This window comes from Carcharhinus amblyrhynchos, chromosome 14, assembly GCF_965287045.1.
Source record: "Carcharhinus amblyrhynchos chromosome 14, sCarAmb.v2.hapA, whole genome shotgun sequence".
Lineage (NCBI taxonomy): Eukaryota > Metazoa > Chordata > Chondrichthyes > Carcharhiniformes > Carcharhinidae > Carcharhinus > Carcharhinus amblyrhynchos.
Window position 1 is genome coordinate 36056169 of NC_137337.1, and position 20382 is coordinate 36076550.

The 20382-nt window shown below is 41.3% G+C and overlaps 1 protein-coding gene across 1 annotated transcript in view; it reads left to right on the plus strand.

Annotated features, from left to right (window-relative positions):
- The first annotated feature begins 256 nt into the window (after positions 1-256).
- frmd6 (FERM domain containing 6) overlaps positions 257-20382 on the plus strand; it is a 128776-nt gene continuing 108650 nt past the window's right edge. Inside the window, exon 1 of the mRNA XM_080202682.1 lies at positions 257-1066. The gene's annotated coding sequence lies outside the window, so the exon portion shown is untranslated. The remainder of the gene's footprint in view (positions 1067-20382) is intronic.

The following is a 20382-nucleotide window of genomic DNA, read 5'->3' on the forward strand; positions in this document are numbered from 1 at the left end:
AAAAAAAATTGGCGATGGGGTGGGGTGGTGGGAGGTCACTTCACAACTTATTGCCACTTTCGAAAAGAAGCAAAGCCGGTTTTCCCACTTTTGGTGCCAAAAGCAAACCTTGGCATTTGTTACAATAAAAAGTAAGTTGGCTGGGTCCCTTCCCCATCTTATATACATTCTGCACAATCTGCCCACACCAGCCCGCCCTTCAGATCGTGTCATCATCCATTTGAGGAGTGTTCATATTTCAGCCTCAGGGTGTAACATATACAACAACTCTTTGGAACATGCTAGCAGATGGAGCTATTAAAGTACAGCATACAGTGATTTTCGACGGAAATTGCCTTCAGCTCATTAAGTCAGGACCAAAAAGCAACTTACTTGAAATAAGTTTTAGGGGAAAAGAAAAAAAAAGAACGTTTCTAATTCAGTGCGAGAAGGAACAAAAGGAAATAGAGCAGGAATCTCCCCTCCCCAGCTAGGTTGTGGAAAAGCTTCCAAATTGGTGTGTGTGTGTGTGTTGGAGAGGTTTGTTACTGACTCCCATCCCTAAAGGGTGCAGTGATGGCCGGCTTGGAGTGAAATCCTTTCTCATGTACACATGAAAGGTCTGGCACACGAAGGCAGACAGGAGATGGCATGTTAGGGAGTGGAACATACCATCAGTAGAAGCACTGGAGGGGAATACCTCCGCGGGAGCTGGGAAAACGCACCAGTGAGTTGATCCCGCACCGATGTGTGTGGGACTGGGAGCGGGGCTGATCGGGGCTGAGACAGGAGAGAGCAGGCGATCCACCTAATCTCGGCACCTCTTCCTCAAAGTCTTCAGCAACACACGTGAGACCGTTCTCTCCCACCGTATGTCTGAACTCACCCGGACACCCCGTGTGTTCCCTCCCTGCTGGGCTCGCAAAGATGTGGCAGTGAAGTTTGCGGCAGCTCCACGAACTGTTTCTCACTTGAATGAAACCTTGAGCGGGCAAGAATAGCGAGAGTGCCCGGGATTAGTGGCTGGAGGTGAGGGAACAGTCAGCATTTCGTGACATTCCAGTGGATTACTTTGACTGATTTGAGAGTAAGTGCTTGCTTTTTTTTGACTCTCATATTTTCAACCCCCCCCCCCGCACTTTTTTGCCGATGGAGCTAGTTTATTGTTCAGTGTGATTTAAAAAGATCTTTGGGGAATTGCTTGTACAGTTGCAATAATAAGACATGGGTTTGGGAGGGGAGAAGTTACTTAATGGAGATCTTTTTAAATGCATTCTTGTTGTTTGTGAAACTTTTGTCTTTTTTTGGCAATCACTATTTTTTGAACTATATTCTTCATTAAGGCCTGTGTGTTGTTTCACAAATTGCACAATCTCAAAAGGATATTTGCAACATATTTTCCTTGTAGTTTCTTGTAGGAAACATTGTCACTCCGGTGGGTTTGATTGAACCTCGTCAGGTCCAACAAGATCCTACAGGGTACAGTTGTATCATCCGATAGGATTTTTACTCTAAATATATTTGATGACTGAGAATCTGTAATATTCCTCTTCCACAACATTACTTTGCAGTTTGACTCCTATCTCTCTTCTAACAACGTTTTAAGAGTCTATACTTCATTAGCTCCCTTCAATGCCGCAGGATACAGTTTATGCGATTAGTCACTTGTGTTAAGGGACTCTGCATGTGGCTTAATTTTGAAAGAATGCTAGTCATTTCCTTTCTGAGATTTCTGGGAGTTGATTTTTTTTCCCCCAGATCAAAACAGTAATTGCTGCTTGGAACTGTTTTGTTCTCTTTCTACGCTGCAAACCCTTTATATCCCGAACATCCATATATATATATATAACTATATCAAGGCTTTAAAAGTAACCTGTTTGAAATATTCTCCCCCCACCCCCGTCCCCTAAGCTTTCAGCCCAAGATGAGAAATATATACCGATTTTCTTGGGCTTTGGGGAGGGAAGAGGGTGCAGTGGACCCAAGTTAAAGATTACAAAAAAAATCCAACCTACCTTTCATTGAATTTCAATGGGATATTTAAACTGCCATGCTTGATCCTATAAAAAAAAGTCAAATCCCATAAGATTTGTTGTGAAACCTTCAAGTATCCAATAGAGTGATGCCAGAGTTTCGAATAGTCTGTTCCACTGATTATTTTGATAAGAGTTATGTCTGTGCATAGGCACGTTGCTGTCACTGTAATGAATTTAATGTAACTTCTGCTGGGTTCTTACAGCAGGAAGAAAAACTCAGAGGCCTTTGCTTGCTGGAGACCCCCTTTGATTTACCATTGAGAAACTACAGAAATCAAACATTTTCCCTCTTGTTCGTGGACATACACAGAAGGGGCACAGGAAATCTCTCTTTTTGCTCTGTCTGCTGCATTGAAGCAGTCAATTAAAGCTGACTTTAATTCCGCCCAGCAGTGCTCTAGGGAGGTACGACTGCTTTTAGAGAACAGAATAAATAAAAAAGGGAAGGTTAAGCCAGCTCTTTTTTTTAAAAAAATGTCATTCTATTGAGATGCCTTGGCTACTTGGCGGTGGGAGTTTATTTTGATCATGTGTGACGCATCTGTAAAGAAGGGATTCAGACCAGACTATCTTTGAAATGCACTATTTTAAAGAATGGAGACTATCTGTTACTGACAGGCACAGCATAAGCCCTAAAGCTGGCATTTCTTACACTATATGGTAAAAATAAAAGGCACTGAATGAAAACACATTGATCAAGTATGTGGATGGACTGAAAATAGGGGCCTCAACTGCTGCCTGCTTTCCATGTGGTACTGCCTTGCTATGGTCATATGCTTCAGGCTTCTGTTGATAAATCAGTTTGTTATTGTTCATTTTTTTTTAAACAGCATCCTATTAGTCTGAGAAGGGGCTGGTGTTTCCCTCATGATCATGTATCTAGGAACTGGAACTATAATGGTCAGACTAATATTGTGTGCAGCTGTTATCCTGGTACTTGCATTTCGTATTCTGAACACTGGTGGACATAGTTGTATGTTTTTAGTTGGCTTGGCTATACTAAATGGAACTTTTACAGAACAAATTAAGAATGCCTGGAGCATTGCAACCGTTTTTCAGCTTCTTAACATTTTCTAATTGGCTTCAAACCTTTTAGTTTATTTTTTAATTATCTAAATGAAAGATGCCATTAGAACTCTGCCTCACTGTGAATGAATACTGTCACTTCCGGACGGGGGAAAAATGCCTTCAAGTCCTGAAAGAAATTTAGAAGAAGCCTGTAGAATGTTCAAAAGTAAATAGTTACTAGGGACCTTGATTTTTTTTTAAAGATTGATTTTTTTAGAACTGTGAACAGCCATTGTGTCCAGTGTCCACTGCACCAGCCTTACTGATGCACTGTTGATTCCTTTGGCAAATATTAGCTTAACATTTCTTTAGTGCAGAATCATTTTCACATGCTTCTAGGTTCACGTGTGAGTATTTGCTGTATAATCACATTGGGAACCTGGTGTATTGATTTAGTGCTGGCTGAATCTCACAACACTGGAATCTACTTGTGGACCGATCAGTCAATGCTATGTTTTGTTTGAGCTAAATTACTCCTGCTTGCAAGATAACCATTTTACTTTTACATATTCTTCACTGAAATATAATGTCCATATGTCAAGCAGCTGTTTGTAAGGCTTTGGGAAATTTCTGGGGAGTTGTGTAAAGGTCAAAGATCATTTTTATTCATTCAAATCTATCATTCCTTAAAACAACAGCACCTTGTGTTTGTAGAGTGCCTGCAACATAGTAAAACATCCTGAGAAGCTTCAGTGGAATGTTTCCAAACAGAACTACACATTGAGCCACATAAGGAGATATGCGTGTAGATGATCATCAACTTGGTCAAAGGGAGCAGAGTTAAGGAGGAGCGTACAGGAGGAAAAACAGTCAGAGAGGGTAAGAGAGGGGATTTTGGAATTCAGGCTCTTGGCAACTAAAGATGCTGCCACCAGTGGTGGAGTGAAATCAGCGATGTGCAAGAGTGTAGAATTGGAGGAGTGCATATCTTACATGAGTCTGGAAGAGATTACAGAGGTAGGGAAGAGCAAAGTTAAAGAGGAGTTTGAAGTCTAGGGATGCAAATTTTAAAATTGAGGTGTTGCTTAACTGTAGGTCCATGATCACGGCTGCATGAACAAAATCATACTATGTGATAAACTGTTTTCTTGTTGAAGTGGATTTTTAGATCTGGCATTGTAAATACGTCTGCCCAAAGCAAACTGCTTATGCAGACTAAGGGCATTAGCAGTCAGTGTTCCCAGGGATGAAGGACTTTAATTGTACCGGTAGGTTAAAAAGGTTGAGGTTGTTTTCCCTGGAGCAAATGAGATTGAGGGGAGATTTGATAACGTGTACAAGATTTTGACAGCTATAGATAAGGTAGATAAAGAAAAGCTGTTGCTATTGGCTAATGGTTAATAGACTTGTGGACACAAATTTAAGGCTTTGAATGCAGGGGGAGTACGAGGAATTATATTTTTACACAATGGGAGCTAACGATCTGGTAATCACAGCCTACAAGGGTGGTGGAAGCAGAGGTGAACAGTGATTTCAAAAGGAAATTGGATGGGCGCTTGAGGAAAATAAACTTGCAGGGCTACAGAGAAGAGCAGGGGGATTGAGACTGACTGGATTTCTCTACAGGGAGCCAGCAGGGACCAAGTGGGATGAATGGCCTTGTTCTGTGACATAATGACTCTGTGAAAAGCTGCTTCCAATTATTGTATTGTCAGCACAGTTCTAAAGACGTGGAGACACAAAGTACCATAAGAATTGGCGCTTGGATGTCTCTAAGGTCCCTTAGAGTGGGGGCTGTTATAAAAAATCTATAAGTTGATACTATTATTGGGCACCAAGGATCTGTTTAAAGGTTCTGAATTTTAAACTTGGTGGCCCTCCTCATATTTTAAGGTCAACTTTTAAGGAAGTGTTAAAGTTTCAAGTGGCCGGGGTTAGCAGGCATCTGAATCTGAACAGCACTCCTCAGCTACTCCTGTCATATACTCTGGGTTTTGTGCCTAACTAACGCACACACTTTAAATAGTAGCAATCCTGTATGTGCGCAGAGGCTTCAGATCTACTCTTGCATCTGATGCATTCAGTGGAGGGAAATGCAGCTGGAAGCATCAGATTCATAGCAGACGCCGGACCTGCTGGTCCATTAGTGTGGGACCATTGTCTCTGTGTATTGTTGAAAAGGAAAAATAATCAATCCAGGCAAACTTTGCCCCTTTTTTGGCTGCTTTCAGTGTCTGGACTGGTTTCCTCGCTTTCCTTATATGCCTTGAAAAGTCACATCTACAATATACTGAGGGAAAGAAATTCTGAAAACATCAGTAAACGTATCTATTCCATCTTAAAATGTTTGAAACAATGTTCCCCGTACTCTGGGAGCTTTTGTAATTAAGGGAAATCTGCTAGAGATTTTCAAAAGTATGACAAGTTTGAGTGATTAAGTTGTTGTACACAACTGTTGCTGCCACTTGGTGAATTAGTTGGAGTGGCAGTAGTATAGGCTAAAGATTATCAACTGAATGAATGGGGAAGAATGGGGAAGTTAGAATTTTTTCTGATAGTGGATGGCTAGAATTAGAATATTGCTATTGATGTAGATACTCAATATAACAGGGAATTGGATAAGCTGAAGGAAATGAATAATGTTAGAAGTTATGAGAAATGAATTGGAATTAGAAGGAGATTGCCACTGATTAACAGGGCACAGTGAGCTGAATGGCGTTGTATATTCTGTGAATTTCAGTGGTGCAGTGGCTGCAGTCTCACCTGAGCCTGAATGTCTCGGATTCGAGCACTACTTCAGAGCCTCAAGGCCATAATTGAGGCTGATGTGTCAGTGCAGTACTGAGGGAGTGTTGCACTGTCGGTGGCGTCATCTTCTGGATGAAAAGTTATACTGAGGCTCTGTCCGCATTCTCAGGTAGAAGGAAAGATCCAATGGCACTGCTCAGAGCTGAGGATGGGAAGTCCCCCAGTGTCCTGGCCAAGATCTTTCCCTCAACCAAAACCCAACAGACAGGAACATAGGAATTTCTAGAGGGGAAAAGAGTCAAGGTCCATCTAATTCACCATCTAACACCATGATGTGGGAGTTAGGGTTAGGGTTAGATGATATCAATTTAGCTGCTGCATTTCTGACATTGCAACACTGCCTATACTTCATAAGTACACTTTCTTGGCTGTAAAGTGCTTTGGGATGTCTTGAGGTAAAGAAATGCACAGGATGAATGCATGTTCTTTTTCCTTCTTGCAATTCCTTCCAAAGCTTCTAAAGGTTAAACCCTACCTGCTAGATATTTGTTGATATTTCTTCCTTCAATCCTTCTGCCACCGTAATTTGGTGTTTGATTCCTTTTCAATGCTCTAGAATATTTTATTCGCTGAGTGTGTTCTGCAAGCACTTTTTCTATTGTTATTGTTATAACCTGGGTGTTAAAAAAGATAGAAACCTGAGTACATGAGGAAAAGAAAGTGTGTATGCGCATATAGAGAAAGCTCACCAAAGAAACCAGGGCAGACATATATGCATGAGAGAGAGAGGGAACAGAGTGAAGGAGAGACACCAACAGAATGAGAAAGAAACAGTGACAAATTGGAAATGGAGATACAGTCATCACAAAGGAGAGTGTGGACATATAGTGAGAGTGAAAGGAAAGACAAACAAATGGATTAAAAAGTGGAGAAGAAAACAAGCACTTATAGGAAGAACAACAGAATTGGTTTCTCTTGAGTTCCGTCATGCCAGTTAATATGTAGACAATGTGCGTTTTACTAATTTGATGCAGCAGTTTGCTACAAATAATGGGGAACATGCACATCCTGAAGAGAGTAATTGTCCATTAAAATCAGACTTTATATGTTCAACTAAACTAATCTTATCAAGATCTTATTATTATTAATCAAGATCTTGCTGTGCTGATAAATCTGCCATTTGATACATCAAAAGCACAGTTAGCATTTTTAATGTTGATTTTAATAGTCAAGTGATGTAATTAAAGCATAGATTAAAATCCATTCCAAAACTCCCAGAAGGCTGTCAACATTTGTATAGTAGATTGTTATGACTTATTAATATGTGAAATAAAATCAAACACTATACTATATGTAATTGAGTTTGTTCCTTTACACATAAAGGAACAATATTTTAATACTACAATAGCCAACGGCAGCTTAATATTGCAATGTAGATATTTTTGTCGATTTAAATGTCCATCCAGTCAGCTGATTGCGTATAGGGCTATGTAAATCTAAAATATCAAATAGTTTCCATTTAGATGGTTAAAAGGTATAACTGTAAAATTCCATTCCAGTTACCAAATCAGTACTTTTCTTATTCTGAATCCATTCCCAGGACTTATGTGTTGCTGACAAGGTCACCATTTATTGCCTAGTGCTGTTTGCCTTCAGTAGATGGTGTTGAGCCCTTTTACTGTTGCGCCGTAGACCATATGGTGAGACTGGTCCATAGTTGTGTAACGGTTTACTACATTTGAGTTGTTTGCTCAGCCGCTTGAGAAACAGTGAAGGGTGAACAACATGAACGTGAAATTGGGGTCACACAGAGACAAGAGTAGCCAAGGAAGGCAGGTTATTATCTAAACAGCATTAATGAGGCAGCTGCATTTTTATGTCTTTCTGATAGTTTTTTGGGTCACTCTTATTGATAGTACATTATTATTCCTAGATTTAATTCTAATCTAAATTCTAAAGCTAATTCTCAAACTAGTATGTTGGGAGTTGAACTCACATCTTTTGGATTATTCATCTGGACCTCCTTGATTGATCTGGTGGCATCTTTGATATAATCTGGTGAAGATCTCAAAGGTTGTGGTGAATTGCTCCATATTGCACAACCTGATCTTCTAAAACCAGAACTCCTTTTTGGTTACCACAAAAAACAGTGAGGTGCAGGTATCAGCATGCAGCCCGCAATAGGGGTGATTATCTAAGGGAGAATCTTTGCAGTGTTAGCATTCAATTCAACTCTGAGCGGAACTCCTGACTCCAAGCACTCTCCATCACTAGGGTTGCCCCTTTCAGGCCATCTGCTACCCATACCCTTGCCCCTGCCTTTGGCATCTCTAGGTTACTCCAATGCTTTTCCAGCCAGTTTACCATTCTGCATCTTCCATAAATTTCAGATCATCCAAAAGGATATTGCTTGTACCCAACTCCACATTATATCTATTGATGCTGATCTATGTTGGTTTTCACCAACTTCTTCATGTACTTTGAGACTCCCTTTAAAATCCACCTTCTTTAACCACAAATTTGAAACCCTGTCTTAATATCTCCTTCTTTGATTCAATGCCTAATTTTGTCTGATTATTTCTTCATGAAGCACCCTAAGGATTTTTTTTCTCTACACTTGCTCTTCTTGTCCATACATAGGAAAGAAAAAAGTGTTTTATTTTCACTTTCTGCTGGGACTGATATTCTTCCATCTTGCATTAACCTATAGGGAAAACCTCAGTGCTATTTTCCTTCAGGCTGGAGTTAAAATTGCAGGTGGGATCCAATTTTGTCATGTACACGTAAGGAACTCTCCTATTGACTTTGGGTAGCTGTCCATTGTACCCTTACGTGGCGAAAAACTGCAGCAGGCGACGGTGCAGAGGGACCTCGGGGTCCTTGTGCATGAGTCGCAAAAACCCAGCCTGCAGGTGCAGCAGGTGGTCAGGAAGGCGAATGGGATGCTGGCCTTCATAGCGAGGGGGATTGAATATAAAAGTAGGGAGGTCTTGCTGCAGCTGTATAGGGCATTGGTGAGGCCGCAGCTGGAGTACTGTGTGCAGTTTTGGGCGCCGCACCTGCGCAAGGATATTTTGGCCTTGGAGGGAGTGCAGAGGAGGTTTACTAGGCTGATACCGGAGTTGAGGGGGTTGAGCTATGAGGAGAGGCTGAATAAACTAGGCTTGTACTCGTTAGAGTTTAGAAGAATGAGGGGAGATCTCATTGAGACGTATAAGATGATGAATGGGATGGATAGGATAGAGGTGGAAAGACTCTTCCCGCTCAAAAAAGACAGTAGGACTAGGGGGCACAGCCTCAAGATAAAGGGGGGGCGGTTCAGAACGGAGTTGAGGAGGAACTTCTTCACTCAAAGGGTGGTGAATCTCTGGAATTCTCTGCCCGTTGAAGTGGTGGAGGCTGCCTCGCTAAATATTTTTAAGAAGCGGGTTGATGGGTTTTTGATAAGAGAGGGGATTAAGGGTTATGGGGAGAGGGCGGGAAAGTGGAACTGAGCCACGACAGATCAGCCATGATCTTATTGAATGGCGGGGCAGGCTCGAAGGGCCAGATGGCCTACTCCTGCTCCTATTTCTTATGTTCTTATGTACCTGCTCAAGAGAGTAAGGTTAAGCAGTCAGCTGGTTTCAGGGCAGGTAACTAATCATCTACTTATGACTTTACCTGGATTTCCAAAAGACATTTCATAAGGTTCCACATCAAATGTTCTGACACAAAATAAGAGCTCATGATGTAGGATGTAACATATTAGCATGGATAGAGGATTAATTAAATAACAAGAGAGCAGGGATAAATGAATCACTTTTGGATTGGCATGCTATAATTAGTGAAGTGCACCAGGGACCAATGCTGGACACTTAACTATTTACAATCTATGTCAATAATTTGAGTGAAAGAACTGAATGTATGGTTGCTAAATTTGCTAATGGTACAAAGATAGGTACCAAAGTAAATTGTGAAGAGAATGTATGAGTCTGCAAAGAGATTTAGATAGGTTAAGTGAGTGGGCCAAATGTTTGGCAGATGGAGTATAATGTGGGAAAATGTGAGGTTGTCCACTTTGGCAGCAAGAATAGAAAAGCGGCATATTATTTAAATGGAGAGAAATTGCAGAACTGTGGTATAGAGGGATCTGGGTGTCCTGGTACATGAATCACAAAATGTTACTATGTAGATATAGAGACTGATTAGAAAGGCAAATTGAATGTTGGTGTTTATTGAGAGGGGAATTAAGCATAAAAATAGGGAAGTGCTGCTATAGACCTTATTGACATCTCATCTTGAGTATTGTGTACAGCTTTGGTCTCCTTAAGAAAATATATAATTGCATTAGAAATAGTTCAGAGATATTTCGTGCAATTGATTCCTGCGATGAAGAGATTATCTTAGGATGAAAGGTTGAGCATGTTGGAGCTTTACCCATTGGAATTTAGAAAAATGAGAGGTGATCTTATTAAAATATGCAAGATACTGAGGGGACTTGCAGAGTGGATGCTCAAAGTATGTTTTCCCTTGTTGGAGAAAGTAGACTTGGAGACACAATTTAAAAAATAGGGGTCTCTCATTTAAGAATGATGTGAGCAAGAACCTTTTCTCTCAGAGGATGGTTAATAGGTGGAATTCTCTCCCCCAGAGAGCAGTGGAGGTTGCATCATTGGATATATTCAAGGTTGAGTTCAATTTTTGGTTGACAAGGGAATCCATGGTTATGGGGGCAGACAGGAAAATGGAGTTGAGGCCAGAATCAAATCAGCCGTGATCTTATTGAACAGTGGAACAGGCTTGAGGGGCCAAATGGCCTACTTCTTCCAACTCTTGTGTTTATGCAGGAACTGTAGGATTAGAACGAGCCCCAAAGTGATTCAAATGCTGAGCACCGTGTCTTTTTGGAAGATGTGGCTGACTCTTTTTACTTTGCCCACCCTGGTCAAACTCACACAGTATTGAGTTATCGTGCCACATATTGGGCATCATGGCATTGACTGGCCTGACCATCTGCTATCATTGCTACTGTAGCCCACTGCTATGGATTGTGTGTCACTCCATACCAAATATTGTTCCTCACTTTTGCATGACTTTGTGCAACTGCACACTTCAGTTGTGGGGCTTCCTGCGGGCCGCACAGACATTCTTGCACGGCAGAGCTTCTCAACGGCTGCCAAAACAACATTAGGCCTGGCGTCTCCTTTAAGTTGCTGCAGGCCTTTAAAACCTGCAGCAGCGCGCAGGTTCCCACCCTAAATGGCAAGCTCCCAGTAACCAATTTCCCAATGTTGTGAACCCACAAAGAATGTTAAAATTAGGCTCAGCCCTGCAAGTTACTTCAGGGTCAGCCCACTTCTTGTTAGGCAGGTGTGACCTGCACCCTGCCATCATTCTGTTCAGGATTTTGCCTAAAATTCAGGTTGTGGATTGTTTACAAAGTCTGTATTAGGAATAGGGGGTGTGGGGTGGGTGGGGGGGGTGTAGTGTGTTGGGGGGGGCGTGGTGGAGGGGTGGGTGTCAAATTGAATCAGCAACCACAAAGTTCAAGTTTGAAAAGTTTTTGGATGAGTCCTGGATTAAGTTGCAAACCTGTTTCAATTCTGTACTATCTATTCTGACATGACTTTCCCTCTGGGCAGCTTTCAGCATGCTGTCCCTTTTTGTTATGGTCATCTGTCTTCAGGCATAAAATGACAGACCTGGGGCAGCCTGCTAGCCTGGGGTTGCTGCAATATGTAACTTAAGAATGGGCCTCACTTGGTCCCCACAAAAGCCTGCAAATATTTATTGTTTTGGCTCCTTTTTTGACAACCAGTTGATACAGGGCAGAGCATGCATGGACTCGAGTTGTTATTGACTGTGTAGTACCCCACTTTAATGAAGTAAATTTAACGAGATCATTTTGTGGCTCTGAAAGAACATTACAGGAAAGCTCAGATAAAAGCAGATGCTGGATGGCCAAAATAAAAATAGAAAATGCTGGATATACTCTGGGTTTAACAGTACCTGTGGAGAGTGAAACAGAGAGCTGAATTTGATTCTTTAAGAGCCAACATTCTGAAGAAGAATCATATTCGATTTGAAATGTTAACTCCGTTTGTCTCTCCAAGGTAATTCAGAGTCCAGTCTACGTTTCATTCTACTTTGAGTATCAGTGATCTCAGGAACCGAAAATAAAATAATGTGCAATTGATATAGTCACCATTGATGACGTGTCACCTTAGGGTGAACCAGATACATTGGAAAAGTCGCACACAACATATAGGGCTGCTTTATGTGGTGCTAATGACATAAAACTGTCAGTGTTCGCCATCGTTACTTCACTGAAACTTCAGGACTCTACACTTGTGCAGAATAACACAAAATTCAGATGCTGCTTTCAGTATTTCTATTCTTCTCCAGAGGGAAAGTTGCTGAAGCACTCACTGAAAACAATCAATGAGTTGATGAAAACTCCCACTATTCTGCAGTTAGTCTCACTGTAAATAGCCTTGGACAATTATAGCTTGTTGGATGAGGTGTAACTGGCTTAGTAACAGTGCTCTTACTTCATAATTAGCACCAATCATATTCACTGGCCTTGAAATGCTGATTTGTGTATTTGTGGAAAGTCAGATTACTCCATTAGGATAAATTCCACATTCTAATTTCGCTCTAATATAATATAAAGATAAATATAAATAAAGCTTCCACCTTTTTCCAAATCATAATCATTTATTTTGCCATCTGAGTATTTAACTTGAAGAATTAGCGGTGCCCTTAACTTCCTGGTATGCTGTCTATGAGAATACTTCAGCGTGACTCGCGCTAACCCCTCTTGTTGACATCCCTACTACCATGTCCCTGGAGATCCCCTTGACGGGCTGCCTTTGGGAAGTTGGAAAACACACAACCGAGATTGCTAGATCTTTGCGGTAGCTACATTAATGATTTAGATGTGAATGTGGGGTGCATGATCAGTAAGTTTGCTGATAACACAATTGGTGGTACAGTAAATAGCAAAGAAGAAAACAATAGAAACAAGATAACAGAGATGGGCTGGTCAGATGGTTAGAACAGTGCAAATGGAATTTAACCTTGAAAAGTGTGAGGTGCTGCATTTTGGGAGGACTAACAAGGCAAGGGAATACACAATGCTAGGAAGTACAGAGGACCAGAGGGAGCTTGGGGTTCATGTGCAAAGATCCCCAAAGGCAGCAGGACAGGTTGACTGGGTGGTTAAGAAGACATATGATATGCCTTTATTAACTGAGGCATAGAATACAGGAATACTGAGATTATGATGAAATAGCTGAATAAAACGTTGGTCAGGCCACAGCTTGAGTACTGTGTGCTGTACTGGTCACCACATTATAGAAAAGATTTGATTGCACTAGAAAGGGTGCAGAGAAGATGTTGCCTGAGCTGGAAAATTACAGCTATGAAGACAACTGGTTAGGCTGGGCTGTCAGGCTGAGTTGAAGAGTGTTTTTCTGTGCTGTATGACTCCTGGCTTTCCTTGAGGTAGGCGGTGCATCTCATTGCTTCACCGCTGATAGCTAAACCTAGCCTTTTCACAGCTCATAGGGGCCTGTCTTCTTACTTGCCCCATGTTGATGTAGAATGGTGTCCCTCAAACTGTATAACCAATTGTCTCTCTGTAATGGGACAGTAGCCCATGATCCTTTATGGACTGTGGCTAATTACTTGCATTGCCAACAGTCACAAGGAAAGACAGCAGAGCTTCCCACTTACCGGAGAAAGAAAATATTAGATGGGTCATTTTATGATTTCTCATTTCGTGGAGACAGGGAGGACTTGCCTGTTGATGGCACATATTGGAAATTCAGGTGCACATTATACACAATTCTAGTATAATTTGCCAAAAAATTTGGAGAATTATCTGTTGGGTGTGTGGATAACAAGGCGGTGGAAGTATCAAATGTGATCAGCAAGGCAAGATAGTAGGATGGCACAGTGACACAGTGGTTAGCACTGCTGCCTCACAGTGCTGGGACCCGAGTACATTTCCAGCCTTGGCTGACTGTGTGGAATCTGCACATTCTCCCTGTTTCTGCATGGGGTTCCTCTGGGTTCCCCAGTTTCCTCCCACTGTCCAAAGATGTGCAGGTTATTTGGATTAGCCAAGCTAAATTGCCTGTTAGTGTGGGTTAGGGGGATTAGCGTAGTAAACATGTGGGGTTACGGGGATAGAACCTGGGTGGGAAGCTTTGTCAGTGGGTCAATGCAGACTTGATGGGCTGAAAGGCCTCCTTCTGCATTGTAGCGTTTCTATGATGAATCAGGATAAGGAAAGGCAAAAAAGTAATGATTTTCAAAATCCCACAAATTGAAACCAAAATGAATGGACGCTAATGCACAGAATAGCTTTACCTTTTTAAAAACATAGACTCAAATTCTGACAATGCAGTAAATTGTATATTTTAAATAAACTGTGGCTGTCATGGGTTAAGATTTCCAATTAAACATATTTGGTTATATAATGTTTAGAAATTTGGGAAAGAAAGGAAGACTAGCAGTGTTAATTAGAGACACTATCATGATAGAGAATTTAAATGGAAAAGTCGTCTAAAAAGATTCCTTTGGACTCAGCTGAGGCGCAGCAAGGGATTTGTTAAAGTCAAGGGACATCTTATTGGCCTCAAACAGCAGAAAGGAACTGAGGATGGAATTTTTAAACAAATTAGAGAAGCAGGCATTGGCAAAATTACAACTTTAGGAGATTTTAATTAACCAGCAAGAGTCTGGTAGAGGAAGAATGAAAGCTGAGATTTTCTACAGGGTCTTCAAAGGATTGTTTTCCCTGTTAAATGTATTGCCGCTCCGGCAAGAATAGAAATGTTACTCACCTGGTTCCGAATAATGAGACAGGGAAAGTATGGAACATTTTGGAAGCAGTGGCAAAACTATAATTGGTATAATTCTAGGGATATAAAATCAAAACTTTGAGGCCAAGGGTGCTTGATTGGCAAAAAAATGGGGAATATAAATTGAGGGGAAAAAAAATTGATTGTAGATCAGCATTGGAAAAAAATTAAACAGGAAATGGAAAGGATAAAAGAACAAAGAACAAAGAAAATTACAGCACAGGAACAGGCCCTTCAGCCCTCCAAGCCTGCACTGACCATGCCGCTTGACTTAACTAAAATCCCCTACCCTTCCGGGGACCATATCCCTCTATTCCCATCTCATTCATGTACTTGTCAAGACACCCCTTAAAAGTCACTACCGTATCCGCTTCTACTACCTCCCCCAGCGAGTTCCAGGCACCCACCACTCTCTGTGTAAAAAACCTGTCTTGTATACCTCTTTTAAAATTTGCCCCTCACACCTTAAACCTATACCCCCTAGTAATTGACTTTTCCACCCTGGGAAAAAGCTTCTGACAATCCACTCTGTCCATATCTCTCATAATCTTGTAGACTTCTATCAGCTCTCCCCTCAACTTCCTCAACTTTGTGAGGACAAACCAAGTTTCTCCAGCATCTCCTCATAGCTAATGCCCTCCATACCAGGCAACATCCTGGTAATTTTTTTTGTACCCTCCCCAGAGTCTCCATATCCTTCTGGTAGTGTGGCAACCAGAATTGAACACTATATTCCAAGTCTGGCCTCACTAAGGTTCTAAAAAGCGTCAACATGACTTGCCAATTTTTAAACTCAGTTCTCTGGCTGATGAAGGCAAGCATGCCGAATGCCTTCTTGACTACCTTCTCCACCTGCATTGCCACTTTCAGTGACCTGAGTACCTGTATACCCAGATCCCTTTGCCTATCAATACACCTAAGGGTTCTGCCATTTACTGTATATTTCCCATCTGTATTAGACCTTCCAAAATGCATTACCTCACATTTGTCCAGATTAAACTCCACCTGCCATCTCTCCACCCAAGTCTCCAGCTGATCTATATCCTACTGTATCCTCTGATGGTCCTCATCGCTATCTGCAAATCCACCAACATTTGTGTTGTTTGCAAACTTACTAATCAATCCAGTTACATTTTCCTCCAAATCATTTATATATATTACAAACAGCAAAGGTTGCAGCACTGATCCCTGAGGAATGCCATTTGTCACAGCCCTCCATTTAGAAATGCACCCTTCCACTGCTACCCTCTGCCTTCTTTGACCAAGCTGGTTTTGTATCCAAGCCCATTATATCCCAGTAAAGGAAGAGGCTCTGTGGATAAATGGGGAGGTTGGATCGAGTGGGAAATTTAAATAGAAATTTTACTTGCACGACAGAGAATAAGGTAGGAAAAATAATTTAAGGAAGCCAAGCAAATAATAACGAACTAGGATAGAATAGATTCCCTACAGTGTAAAAGGGGGCCATTCAATCCAAAGAGTCTGCACTGACAACAATCTGACCCAGGCCAAATCCCTGTAACCCCACGTATTTACCCTGCCAATCCCCCTCATATTAATGGGCAATTTAGCTTGATCAATCAACCTAACTTGCACATTTTTGGACTGTGGGAGGAAACTGGAGCACCTGGAGGAAATCCAGGCAGACACAGTGAGAACATGCAAATGCTACACAGTCAGTGACCCGAGGCTGGAATCAAACCTGGGTCCCTGATGCTGTGAGGTAGCAGTGCCAACCATTGTGCCGCCGTGTTCCCAACAAAAGAGAAAAATAATGAAGTAGTCTTCAGTAAAAGGGGAAGGGTCACTGAGGAAAGAAGCTTGGAGGTGAAAGATTGGCAAAGATATTGGCTGGGACTTTCTGGATGTTCACGCCTGTGGGATCTTCTGGTCCCATCAACAGTGCACCTTGCTGCAGGTTTCCTGGCGACAAAGTGTGCATTCAATGGGAAACCGCATTGACAGTAGCAGGACCAGACGATCCCGCTGCCAGCCAATGGAGGGCCATTTTGTCGCAGATTGATTGGAAAATTTCATCCATTGTGAGGGTGTGATACAGAAATTTTACAACAATCAGAGGAATTCTTCAAAGAAAAGTAATACCAAAATAGTTATTAAAATTAAGGGGACAGATCACTCAGACTTCATGATTTATACCCACTCATGCTGAGGATATCAAAGAAGAAATAATTGGCCATTATTTTTGTAACATTCTATAGAAAGCAGAGATGGAGGGTGGCACATTTGATTGCCCTCTTCCAAAAACAAATGACTGGATAAACTGGGAAATTAAACACCAGTCTTAATTTTTTGGGAATCTATTAGAACCTAAGTTAGATGACTAAACACTTGAAGAAACATTTGAGATCTCTAAAAAGCAAGCTGAGATTGACTAAGTTTATACAACTCTTTGAAGTACCAAGAGAGTAATGGTAAAGAAGATTCATTCAATATGATGCATATGGATTTTGAAAAAGTATTTGATAGAATACCACATCTGAGACTTAAGGGAAAGAAAATGGGAACTGAAATTAAGTAGTTTGGGGCCATATAGATATTTGGATGGGATGGAAGGCAAAAAGCACAGATCAGTAGTAAAAATAAGTTTCCTGGATAGGAAAAGTGTGGTTATTGACATAAAGGTCACATGAAGGCTATTATTGACTATATTTAAAACAATCCAAATCCTGCACCTGCTTGTGGCTTAAGTCTGGGCCATTTGCCTTTCTGTTGTTTCATTTTCATCTCACAATGTGTGACAAAATGTATTAACATTTTTCCATTATAATTTCATGATTCATATTTGATAATCCCCCAGTGCAAATTTGTTGCACTAATTGCTCAATCATGGATAACTACACTGTTGTCTATTTTTAAGGTCTGTATTTTCCAAAGTTATATGGTTATTGAACCTAAACTTCTAAATTTCACAGTTCGGGATATATTGTAATTCAGCCAAGCATTCATAATGAGGTCACCTACTTCTGATGATACAGATGGCCCATTATGAAAGCTTGGCTGAGCACTAAGTCACACAAATGGATCTGTTGAGCAGGTGCCTGTTTACAACTGCTGAGTGGAATGTTAGCCTTGACTGATCAACATTTTTATGAGATTATAATAAGTCCTTTCTTTTAATTGTAGAATCATAGAATCCTACAGTGCAGAAGGAGGCCATTTGGACCATTGAGTCTGCATCAATCAAGATCCCACCTAGGCCTTAGCCCATGCATTTACCCTAGTTAGACCCCCTGACACTAAGGGGCAGTATAGCATGGCCAATCCACCTAACCTACACATCTTTGGACTTTGGGAGGAAACTGGATGACCTGGAGGAAACCCACACAGACATGGGGAAAAGATGCAAACTCCACACAAATAGTGACCCGAGTCAGATCCCTGGCACTATGAGGCAGCAGTGCTAACCACTGTGTCCCACCCCCCACCCCAAGATATTTTTTTCTTGTGTGTATATTTATTTGGACAAAGTGAAGAAGTGTGAAGTTATTAGGAATGATAGTGACTGATGTTTTTATAAAATTGGAAGAACAACAGTTTGTTCCAAGCTGATTTCTGAATAGGTGTTTTTGTCATAATTATTTTATGTGTGTGTTAATAATGGCAAGTCTTGAAATAAATATGACAAAAACACCTATTCAGAAATCGGCTTGGAACAAACTGTTGTTCTTCCAATTTTATAAAAACATCAGTCACTATCATTCCTAATAACTTCACACTTCTTCACTTTGTCCAAATAAATAAATAAATAAATAACGTTCTTATGTAAGAAGTATATCCAAGGAAAATACAATGGAAATGGTCGAATATAAGCGTGTTTTGATGACACCAGTTATTGACAGAGGTTGGAATCATTAGCACTTCTTGCTCTGGAGCAAACCAAGGGGGCGACCCAGTAGATTTTTTCCAAGATATTGAAAAGGAAAGGATGTATCCTTTCATGGTAGAATCTAGAATCAGGAGTTGCTGTTCATGGGATCACCCATTTAAGGCAGTCATGAGGAGAATTCCTTTCTCTGAGAGGATTGTGCATCTTTGGAAATCTCTCCCTCAAAGGGTGATGGAAGCAGAGTCCTTGAATATTTTTAAGGCAGAGCTAGTTAGATTCTTGATAAGCAAGGGGGTGAAAAGCTAGAAAAGTTACCGGTAAGTGGGAATGTGGAATCGAGAGCTTACAATCAGATTAGCCATGATCTTATTAAATGGTGGAGCAGGCTAGAGGGGCCAAGTGGCCTAATACTGCTCCTAATTCATGTGTTTGTATGATATAGTAAATAATTAGTTCATAAGCCAATAATCAGAAGGTATAAGTCTGGGATGATCAGCAGAATTAAATGGTGGCTAAAAGAAAATCATTACTCAGAGGGTACTGGAAATGTGGCATCCTCTGCCAAAACTACCTTGAAGCAGGAGCAGTAAGAAAGAATTTTGAAAAGGGAATTGGGTCGTTGCTTAAAGGACTATCAAATGAGTCAGGAGGAAGCTTCAGAAGTCAGTTTGTGAGTTGATGGTTGGAGTATTGACCTTAAACTGACCTTATTCTGAGATATTTCATCAATGCCAGTTACTCAGAATATTCCTGAGACCAAAGCTTGGTTTGTTGACGTTATTTATTAAAATGGTAATTTGATTAGTGAAGGTTTTTACACGTGCCTGTGTGAGGATGAAGAATTCCGTTCACAATTAACAGATGCAGAAGAGAAATGAAAAATGAAAATGTATTCAATAATTGATCTCCCATTAGACACCACTGCTCAAATTTGTCACACAGTTGGATAATGGTGGAAAACTCAAACTGGCAAAGACATTTGTGCTTTTAACTTGGTGCAAATTCCCATTATTGGGAATTAATATGTGCCATGTTACACTTGGGAACTGTGCATGTGATAAGGCCATTGTTTACAAAGAAAATAAAAGACATTGGGTGAGATTCTCTGGCCTCCTCTCAGGGATTTTCTCCGCAGCGTGCCCAAGCTGCTGGTTTGATCCTCTGGTCCTGCCGCTGTCAATGGGAATTCCCACTGAAATCACTTCATGCTGTCGGGAAACCGCTGGCAGGGGGTGCGCCACTGGCAGACCCAGAGAATCCGGCCAGCGTGAATGGGCAGAGAATTAGAAATCATAGAATTCCTACTATGCAGAAGGAGGCCAAATGGCCCATCATGTCTGTACCGACAACAGTCCCACCCAGGCAGTATCCCTGTCACCCCACACATTTACCTCGCTAATCCTTCTAATCTACGCATCCCAGTACACTAAGGGGCAATTGAGCATGTCCAATCAACCTCACACACACACCTTTGGAGTGTGGGAGGAAACTGGACCATTCAGAGCAAAATCACGCAGACATGGAGAGGAAGTGCAAAGTCTGCACAGACAGTGACTCAAGCCAGGAATCGAACCCAGCTGCCTGGGGCTGTGAGGCAGCAGTGCTAACCATTGTGTCACCGTGCCGCCCTGTATTTCCCAGTCTCCTTGTCCATCATGAGGATAAGCGTACCATTCAGACCTGCTATTCAAGGACCACATTTGATTCAGTTATTGTTGTTGAAACACCTGATATGACCAAGGTTGAAGCTGCAAAATCTCAACTTTGTTGAAGCTCTGGGAGACTAATAGGAAGATCTCTTTGCCGAAATGAAGTTCAGTGAATTGAGACCTTATTTTAAATCAGCAGTTACAGCAAGAATTTCTGCATGACACGGGGAATGGGAGTGTAATTGCAGTAGCACACACATTGC